Source organism: Gavialis gangeticus, unplaced genomic scaffold (genome assembly GCF_001723915.1).
Source record: "Gavialis gangeticus isolate Ggan-Ray unplaced genomic scaffold, GavGan_comp1, whole genome shotgun sequence".
In the NCBI taxonomy this organism is placed as follows: domain Eukaryota; kingdom Metazoa; phylum Chordata; order Crocodylia; family Gavialidae; genus Gavialis; species Gavialis gangeticus.
In genome coordinates, this window is record NW_017729015.1 from 8686730 (window position 1) to 8696210 (window position 9481).

General features: G+C 48.0%; 1 long non-coding RNA gene across 1 annotated transcript in view; it reads left to right on the forward strand.

The window, feature by feature from the left end:
• Positions 1–1278: 1278 nt before the first annotated feature.
• The window catches only part of LOC109293989, a 53524-nt gene continuing 45321 nt past the window's right edge, over positions 1279–9481 (forward strand). The window contains exons 1-2 of the long non-coding RNA XR_002096444.1: positions 1279–1728; positions 1831–1914. This is a non-coding gene — a long non-coding RNA (uncharacterized LOC109293989). The remainder of the gene's footprint in view (positions 1729–1830; positions 1915–9481) is intronic.

The window sequence follows — 9481 nt, forward strand, 5'->3', positions numbered from 1 at the left end:
AGCAGGAGCACGGAGTCCAGGCTGGCAGGGACTCTGGAGCCAGGCCAGCTCCCCTTCTCCCTGCTTATGTAGCCTGGACCAGCTCCAAAGAGCCCCTGCTAGCCTACACCCCCCCCATAACCTCTCTCCCAGTACCACTGCTGCCTGCCCAGAGCATAACCCGGCCAAGCCCCTGCTGGGAAGAGCTCAGCACCGCCCCAGCGCCAGCCTGCAGGAGCAGCCTGCCCTCACCCCACACAGATCCAGGGGCACACACCCCTCCATGCCCTCCTGGGGTGCATGTAGGGGCGCGAGCCACCACCCTCTCCCCGCGCCCCCTGAACGAGCTGCTTGTAGCTCCATCCCGCACTCTGCCCCACTGTGCAGCACCTGCCCCTGCCCCTGCCCCATCCCCATTCCCTCCCTCACCACGGGGGGCCTCAGTCTGTGCACCCCCACAGCCCTTCCCTTGCCCCTTCCCCCACAACAAACTTACCAGCTGGACACTGCTCTCCAAGCTGCTCAGCTGTATATCGGCAATCGGATTGGTATTGGCTGATACGGCTTGCTAAAAATCTGATATCGGTATCAGCCCAAAAAATCTTAATCAGTGCATCCCTTAGAAATTACTGAAGGAGATATGAAATAAAAAAATAGAGGCTTAGAAGAAGCTTCCACATGAGCAGAGACTCAAATCACTGGGACCTTTAAGAGAAGAGACAAGAAGGGACACCACAGAGGTATATTGTTTCCTTACATAGTTTGAAGGATTCTCTTTATTTAGTAAATCTGAAAAGTGGTAGGTTTTAAAACTGAGGCAAGGAACTGCCATTTTTCACAACGTAGAATGAGCCAGTGGAACTTACTGTTACAGGAGAACAAGATGCCAATGGCTGAGAGGATTGAAAAAAGACTGGACATTTGTCTGGATAATGGAGATGCCTACAACAATGTTAGAGGTGGTCAAAGAAGGGCACGTCTACATGTGCGCTTTAATGAACATTAGCCTATTTTAGTGCGCATTAAAGCATCATTAGTTAATGCACATTAAAATAGACTAATGCACATTAAGCATCATTTAAAAACTGTGGGCACCTATACACGGGCACAGAGGCTGCTCCAACATGCTGGAATTCCAGCGTGCCGGATTCATCGAGTCTGCTGGAGCATGGCAGTTGCTGATCAAATGAGTTTTCATTCAAGTGCCCCTGTCGCCATTTTTAAGCACAGGGGTGCTGGCACACGAGACATGGTGGTGCTTTAATTAGAATGGCTCTCACACCACTGGACTCACCCTGGGGCTGCAGTGTAGGGCAGGCAATGTCAGGCCCCATCCTGAATCCCCGGGAAAGTCCTAAAGACTGTTCAGCTCCAGCCTTCCACAACAAGAACTAGGGGGAGCATAAATGGCACGGACCAGCAATCCAGGGGCCCAGTCCTCGTGGGTATATGTGCATAAGCAGCTCTGCCCTAGCTATGGTCCTAATACACTGTAAGGTCTTAATACAGCCCTTCTGGAGGGAGCCGGAAGTCAGTTCTGGGCAATCCTAGGATCTGATTGAATTCCCTCTGTTCTGTACAGAGAGCATTTCTCTGACATTGTTTGAAAAACAAGAACTCCAGCACATTCAGTGGAAGGATTTTTAAAGGACCAGAACTGCACCTGCTTTCACTTGCCTGACTGGGAGGGGAGCCACGTGTCTTCCTGAGCACTAGCAAGAGTTTTTGGCCGTAAGGTGCCATTCTGCAGTAAGTTCCAGTCTTTGATCTCGGTGCACTCGACAAACCTTAGTGAACTTATCTGTATTATCCTCTATGAGATGGATCAGTTTTGTTGCCTGCCTTTTACAGGTGGGGAAAGCGAAACAGAGTAGGGGAAGTGGCTTGCCAAAGATCACCCTGGACATCAGAGGTAGGACTGAGAATATAGCCCAGGTATCCTGACTCCCAGTCCTGCTTCCTAACTATCCCTCTCTCCCCTTACAGAGGGTTCACCCCAAAATATGAAAAAGATTCAGAAACTAAACCCCCCATAAAAATCAGAACATCTTGCAAGCAACAGGAGGCAAGGGAAAATCTTTGGGGCTCTCCATGTGCTTGTGTTACTCTCTTTTCCATGAGAATGCAAAGCATGCCTAATCTTATTACAGCGTTTTCCGTAACATTACAATGTTGACATAATTATTGCAGCATTTCCCGTTAGCTATTGTATAATTGAAAACTTGCTGTGGAAAGCAATGTCAGTTTTTTTCTAAATGAAACATCCAAGAAGATCTGGGACATTGTTGTTGATTGGGGCTTTTTAACCCTTTTGTTCAAAGGCTGTATAAACACAAGGGCATTCTTTAAAATTATTCTGATGGGCCCAGATCCTGCAGTCTGATGGGCCCAGATCCTGCAATCAGTGAAAGCCTCTGTGTCCTTTCACTGAGCTCATTGCAGGATCAAAGTGACAAGGAGACAGACAAACGTCTCGGGCATGGGGGAATTCCAGCTTAGTTCTTGATGTCAGCACTTCTCTGCCTTCCATACTCACTTGTTTGTCCCCTACTCATCCCAGCTTCTAGACGTCTGTCTGCTTCCACATCCTGAGTGTGTGTCACCAATGTGTCAGCATCCCAGGGGTTTTCAGAACTGCCTCTGTGAGTTTGGTGCCCAATGCCCTTGGCTTTCAGTGGAACACAGGCATCTCAGTATTGCAGGTGGTTTAGCTTCTCCCTCCCCCCCTGCATAACTCTGTCCACCCTTCAGGATTTAGTTATTCCAGCCAGCCCAGTGGGGTCTTTTGTAGCTATTCCCAGCTCTGCCACTGATTCACTGTGTGGCCTTTGCTGAGAAGCTGATTTTCACTCAGTCTTAGATTTCCCCCATCTTTGAAACAAGAAGATACTGATCCTCTGCAGAAAAGGAGCTGGGAGGCTTAACTAATATGTTCAGGGTGTATTGAGATCCTCAGACAGAAGGCGCTAGAGCAGATCCAAATAGTGCTAGTGCCCGTGGATGCAGTAAAGATGACCAGCCACTTTCCCTGCTGTCCCTTTCCATGGGTGGAAATGTCGCACGCTCTTTGCATATATGACCCATTGCTCTCCCTCACACACATTCTCCTGCATTTCAACCTGTGGGTAGCAGTCCCGTCTGGTCTTTATAAAGGAGATATCTCCTGTTGGGCACTTCCTGTAGTCCAGAGGCATGTGTACAACCAGTTTCTTTCCATGAGCTCATGCTCTCCCTAACTCATTGGCTTGGGGCACAGAGAGACGATCTCCAAGTTCTGGTCACACAGAGTCATGTCTGTCTTAAGGCAGTGGGACCAGCCGTGTTTTCCTTGTGGCAGTAGAGCTTCCTCTGCTTGTTTTCCGTCTCAGATGCTCTAAGTGGGGAATCTGTTGGCTGCTTTGTGTAGATCAGGGTTTGGTGTCTGAAATTTAAACTCACATCATTAGCTGAACAGGAACAAACACAAGCACATCTCCCAAGTGGACAGAGGGTGTGGGAAACTGAGGCACAGAGCAGGGAAATGATGTGGCCAAGGCCAGGCAGTGAAGTGGCAGCAGACCGGGATGATTTTGGTAGCTGACTCCTGAAGGACGGGCTGGATTCCACGGTGGGACTTGCAAAACACCTAAGCAGGTTCAGTGCTTAATGAGGGACAGAGAGGGGCTCAGCTGAGCGCTTCACCGCAAACATGTACGAGACTCTTGGACAACTGGAGCAAATACTTTTTGTGACTGGGTCTCTGTGTATAGTGCCCAAGATGAGCTCGGATGGCGGCAGAACCTTCGGTCCCAGTCATCTGTTTGTCTTCGGGCTGCCAGCAGGCAGCTCATGTAAACCTGTTACGTCACAATAAATAATTTCAGATGGGCTAAACTGGAGATGCATCCCGTTTCCCACCGATCTGTGCCTAGCCTTTCCCCTCCTTTCTCCCAGGGAGAGGGCTACAGGCTCTTTAATAAACTAGTGATGAGTCTCACCTGCTGTGAAGAACACATGTTCAGTGAGGAGCTCATCTGCTTTCACTCAGATCCCCAGAGCTAAGGAAGGGAGCGTTGCCTGTTCTTTCCTCTGGAGCATCCCTCTGCCCATGGCTGCAGGGTGAGAAATGTCCTGCTGGATTGGGAACAGACTGGCTGCTCTAGCAGGTATATTCCAGGGCTACCTTCTCTGGTAGCCCCCTGGGAGAAATGGGCATTTTGTGAGGCCATTTCAGCACATCCCCAAGGTTGGTGGGATTTGCCCCTTGTGAGTAAAACTGGGTTAAAGCATCCCAGGTATCATGTGAGAGCCTCCAGAGAGTCCGTGCACTAGGGCCATGCAAAATTTTGCCCAGCCTTTCATTTCAAAGCTGTTTCAATGTGTTTCGAGCTCGAAACAGTGAAATCAAAATGAAACAAAAGCCTTTGAAACAGCTTTGAAATGAAACAAGGGAACTTGAAATGTTTCAAAGCCAGGCTTACTGGCTTCAGCACCAGTCCCAGCTGGTAGTACCCAGCTCCTTTCATCTGGCAGGCAGATCGGGGGCTTGCCTGCACCCCCAGGAGGGCTGCAGGGGCTGTGCTGAAGTCCTCCTGGGGGTGCATGCTCCCAATCTGCCTGCCAGATGAGAAGAGCTGGGTGCTGCTGGCTGGGACTGGGACTGGGACTGGGAAGATTGGTGTTGCCGCCAGTCCCAGGCAGCAGCACCTGGTTCCTGTCATCCCGCACACAGATCGGGGGCCTGCCAGCACCCCCGGGAGGGCTGCACGGGCTGTGCTGGAGTCCTCCTGGGGGTGCAGGCCCTCCTGGGGGTGCATGACAGGCCAGCTCCTGTCATCCTGCATGCAGAAATGGGGATTTTGTGAGGCCATTTCAGCACATCCCCAAGGTTGGTGGGATTTGACATTTGAAACATTTCAAAACTTTCAACATGTTTTGAGTTCCCTTGTTTCATTTCAGAGCTGTTTCAAATTTTGCATGGCCCTAGTGCACGGACTCTCTGGAGGCTCTGCCCGTTTCTGTGTGCGGGATGACACGAGCTGCATGCTGCTGCCTGGGACCGGCTGCAGCACCGATCTTCCTGGTGCTGGGTGCGGGCTGTGCCCAGTGCCCGTCTGTAATTTGGCAGGCATATCCAGGGGCACGCACCCCTGGGAGGACTCTGGCACAGCCCCACAGTCCTCCCGGGGGTGTGGGTGAGCCCCTGATCTGCCTGCCAGATGAAAGGAGCCAGGTGCTGCTGGCTGGGACCAGTGCTGGGAAGATTGTTGCTGACTCCAGTCCCAGGCTGCAGCACCCAGCTCCTGTCATCCCATGCGCAGATCGGGGGCTTGCTGGCAGCCCCCATACCAGGGATGAATTGAGATTATTAGCTCTGTTTTATTACTCTGATAACTTTATTCTCCTGCCTCAACCATAATCACCTTCTGTGTTGAAACAGTGGTGGCTAATGAAGCAGCCCTTCCTACAATCTTTCTCATGCTTAGTCTCCAGGACGCCATCATTCTTAAAATTGGTGCGGCTTAATATTCCTTGCCAGGATCATTACTTGCATTATTCATGGTTGTCATTGTCTTTGCAGCTAGTAAAGTGAATGCCCTGCAGCATGATTCCATCAAGTACAACTTGCAGAGGGTGAATGAGGTTGTGGGATTGTTTTATATACTAATCACTTGCATGTGCTCGCTTTCATGCAAAGATCTGGAAGGGCTTTCCAAAGCCAGGTATTCTGCCCATTATTTTACAGAGGCAGAAACTGAGGCACAGGGACTGAGTGAAATACCAGAGCTAAGGTTTCCTGTGTAAACTTAATTCCACTCTGTTGTGAAGATGACACTGTCTTTAATTATGTAATGAAAGTCCTCAGTGCTTTTGACCCTAGGTTGTAGCCAGCTTATAAGGATGGTCATGCATGGAAACTGGAACATGCTCAGTACAGATGGGATCTTTTGAAAATGTAGATGCTATTTTTTTAAGACTCTCTGCTGAGATTTCTTTTCAGTGGCTCTTTATGTAGTCAAATTTGAGCAGATGTCATGGGGGTGACAAAAGGCATCTCTTTGACGGCAGGGCAGCCCTTCCTTCTGCCAAACTTCAAGTCCTTGTTCCAAAGCACTGAGTTACTAAAACTTCTCAATAAAACCTGCGTTTAAGAATGTTTAACATGTTGGGGGAGAAAAACATATTTTCCCAGACAATCCTGTTCTCATCAACATCTGGGCAAGTTTTGCCGAGACACTGGTGTGGGGGGAGCCAGCTTGAGGCAAACACCTGGTATGAGAAAATTCAGCCTAAATGTCTGAAGATTGACAAGAGCTCTAAACAATGGAAAACAGGGTCTTATAATGGGATGAGTCAGGCCATCTTAATTACAGGCAGCTCTTTCTATATTTCTTACGATCATTTAAAAGGCAGCTGAACTATTTTGCATGCATGCCTGTGGCCCTATCACCACAGCATCTCAAGCCCTCCCAAGAAATCCTGGGCTTATAGAGCACATTCTTTGGTAGTAAAACCCTCTAATATGATAGGGAACAAAATATTCATTCTGCTCTTGTGAAAATTGGAACTCTTCATCCATGGCAACCATCTGTGAATTCAATGAATGGCTTGATCAGTAATTGGAGCTGTGTGGTGGTATCTTCACAGATAGGTGGACATCCACCCTTCACCCACCCAGTCATGCCAGTCTAGAATTGTAGTGTACAGGCTATGGGACAAATGATACCTTTGGAGGAGGATATGAGGAGCTTTGCTCACAGTAGAATGGCAGAACCTGGTGCTAGAGAGAGGTGGCACATGTGGCTCTGCCCAGACCCCTGATGGCAAGGACTTATTTGTAAGCAACAGCAGCATGGAAAATTCCCTACCTCTGGAATTCTTGTATAGTCTGTTTCTGTGTTTTTATGGTTGCCTTCAAGGCAAATCTGATATGTTTATGGTGGGTTTGTAGAAGCTCCATGCAAATTATTTTAGCAGGAAAAAGCAGGTTTGAGCTTGCTCATTAAGTTCTGCATATGTGGCTTATTATACACAGACAAGAGCAGGAGACTGGCAGAAGTAGTGTGTATGGTGCGCCCTATCCCAGTCTCTGCAAACAGTAGAGTAATTATTGCCATATGGGACATGGCTGCAGAAGCTCTAGTTTTCAGAGAATGGGCAGGGCATTTCTCCAGCCGTGTTAAGGATTTGCGTGTGTAAGCACACACGTGCACAACAGAATTGTGTGCACGCATGCACCCATGTGCAAACTCAGCACTTTGACAGAAGGAAAATGAAATGTACTGCAAAGGTGATGGTAACCTTTTCCCTGGATCCTTGTAAACTGTGAAATAGTGGAAAAATACATATTTGTGTGTGTATGATATGTATATGTCTCAGATCTGAATTGGGCAAGCTGCTTAGGCATGTTGAGAGGAAGTGCACTCTGCGCAGATTCACTGGAGATATAGATTTCATAGACATTAGGGCTGGAAGGGACCTTGGAAGATCATCTAGTCCAGCCCCCTGCCCCAGGGGCAGGAAATCAGCTGGGGTCAAAGGACCCCAGCAAGATAAACATCCAAATGTCTCTTAAAGGAGTCCAGAGTAGGTGCTTGCACCACCTCTGGCGACAGTCTGTTCCAGGTCTTGGGGGCTCAGACAGTAAAGAAAGTTCTTCCTTACGTCCAGCCTGAAACCGTCTTGGAGGGAGTGTGAAATAAAGAAGACCATCCATCTGATGGTAATGTCTATTGATGGACATCACTGGCATCTTTCAGCTGAACAAGAGCTTGCTGGTTCCATCTTCACTGACCATACTACAGCAGAGAGGGGTAGTTAGCGATGTTAGCCTGAAGTCATTCAGAAGGCAGGGCAGATATGCCCCTTTATAGACTAACTAAATAAGATATAGAAAGAGCACAAGCTTTCGTGAACCTGTGTTCACTTCATCAGATGCTGTGAAAGGATGTGCAGAAAGCAGAGTATAAGGAGGAGAGAGAAATTAGAATATAAAAGACAAGGGGGTGCGGAGAGAGCAAGATTGGTGGGGAGAGGGCAGTACTAGGAGAGAAAAGCAAATGAGCAGTAAACCCATAGGAACAGCAGGAGTTACAAAAGCTAGTCCAGGTAATGAGATAAGAAACCATAGTTCCTATTTAAACTGTACTTAACACAATCCAGTTTGTGGATAATTTCTTGTTCCACGGTTTCCTGTTCAAGCTGTCTTTCTTTTTTTTCTTTTTTTGCCTGAGAACAGCAATGGAGCATCCAGGAAGGTTGAAGTATTCTGCCACAGGCTTTTGTGTCTTTTTGCAGTTGGTGTTGGATCAGCATTCATTTATTCTTACACATAGAGATGCCATATCCTGAAGATTTGTGTTGCTCTATCGGTGGTAGAAATGGTGAATGAACTAGTTCAGACAAAGTGCCACGAGCCTTCTCACCGCTGCATTGCCTAAAGCTTCTCTGTGCAAGGTGATGGCTCGGGTACCACTGGCTGTTCTGAAGTAGCCCTGCCTTCAGAGGAGCAATGCTAGGCCAAAGGTGGAGGGAGTCTAATGTGGACGGCGTGATGAAACTGTGCAGACACAGAGCTCTAAAGCTTGTCCACGCACAGTAGTGGATTCACAGTGGTGAAAAGGGGGGGTGCAGCAATGGTGGAGAGCTCATTGTGCATGTATCTGGCAGCTAAGGCCAGAGTTCGTGGCAGCAAACTGGTGGCAAAGAGGGTGTTTGACTGTACAACTGCGCCCCCTGAATTTGCCCCTCTCTACCCACCTGTTTGCACTGGTTTAAACTGATTCAACCTCCTGTGTGGACAACACTGTTATTTCATTTAGAATCATGAAAAAATAAGGCTAAAAGGGACCTCAGAAGATCATCTAGTCCAACCCCTCCTCAAGGCAGGAACATCTGTCACCAAACCATCCCAGACAACTCTTTGTCTAACCTGCTCTTAAACTTCCAAGGATGGTGAGTCCACAACCTTCCACAACTATTACAAGAGCAGAGTCTTTCAGTTATAGATAAGTCTGTTACAATTAATTAAATTAGTTTGGTCTAAACAGAAATAAGAGCTGGGTACAAAAGAATGCGTAAGTTCCTACCCTGAAGGGGACCTAGGGGAGTGTGGGAGGGAGGTTGGGGTAGGTATGGGAAATATAAAAGGCAAGAGGATGGGTCATGGTATGCGAAAGCCTTGAAGTAGTGCTGGGATAGTCGATTGCGTTCCTCTGTTTTTAGAATAAATTACTGTCTTTTAAAATTCGGATTTTTTAAATGTATCCTTTAAAAACACCATCTGTCCATGCAGTGGAGAAAGTATAGTGGGACCGCAGGCTCGCTGGCTCTGGAGTGATTTACAGTATTAGGACTCTGTGATTGTTCTTCTCTGGGTTCTTTTGACTTACAGGAGAGGGTCTCTGATTACATGGAAACATTGTCTGTGAAGGCAGTGACTATTCAGAGTCAATAATCCCCAGGGTGTGAGAACAAACACAGGCAACGGAGACCTGGGTGGCAAAAGGAAAGCACATAGCTG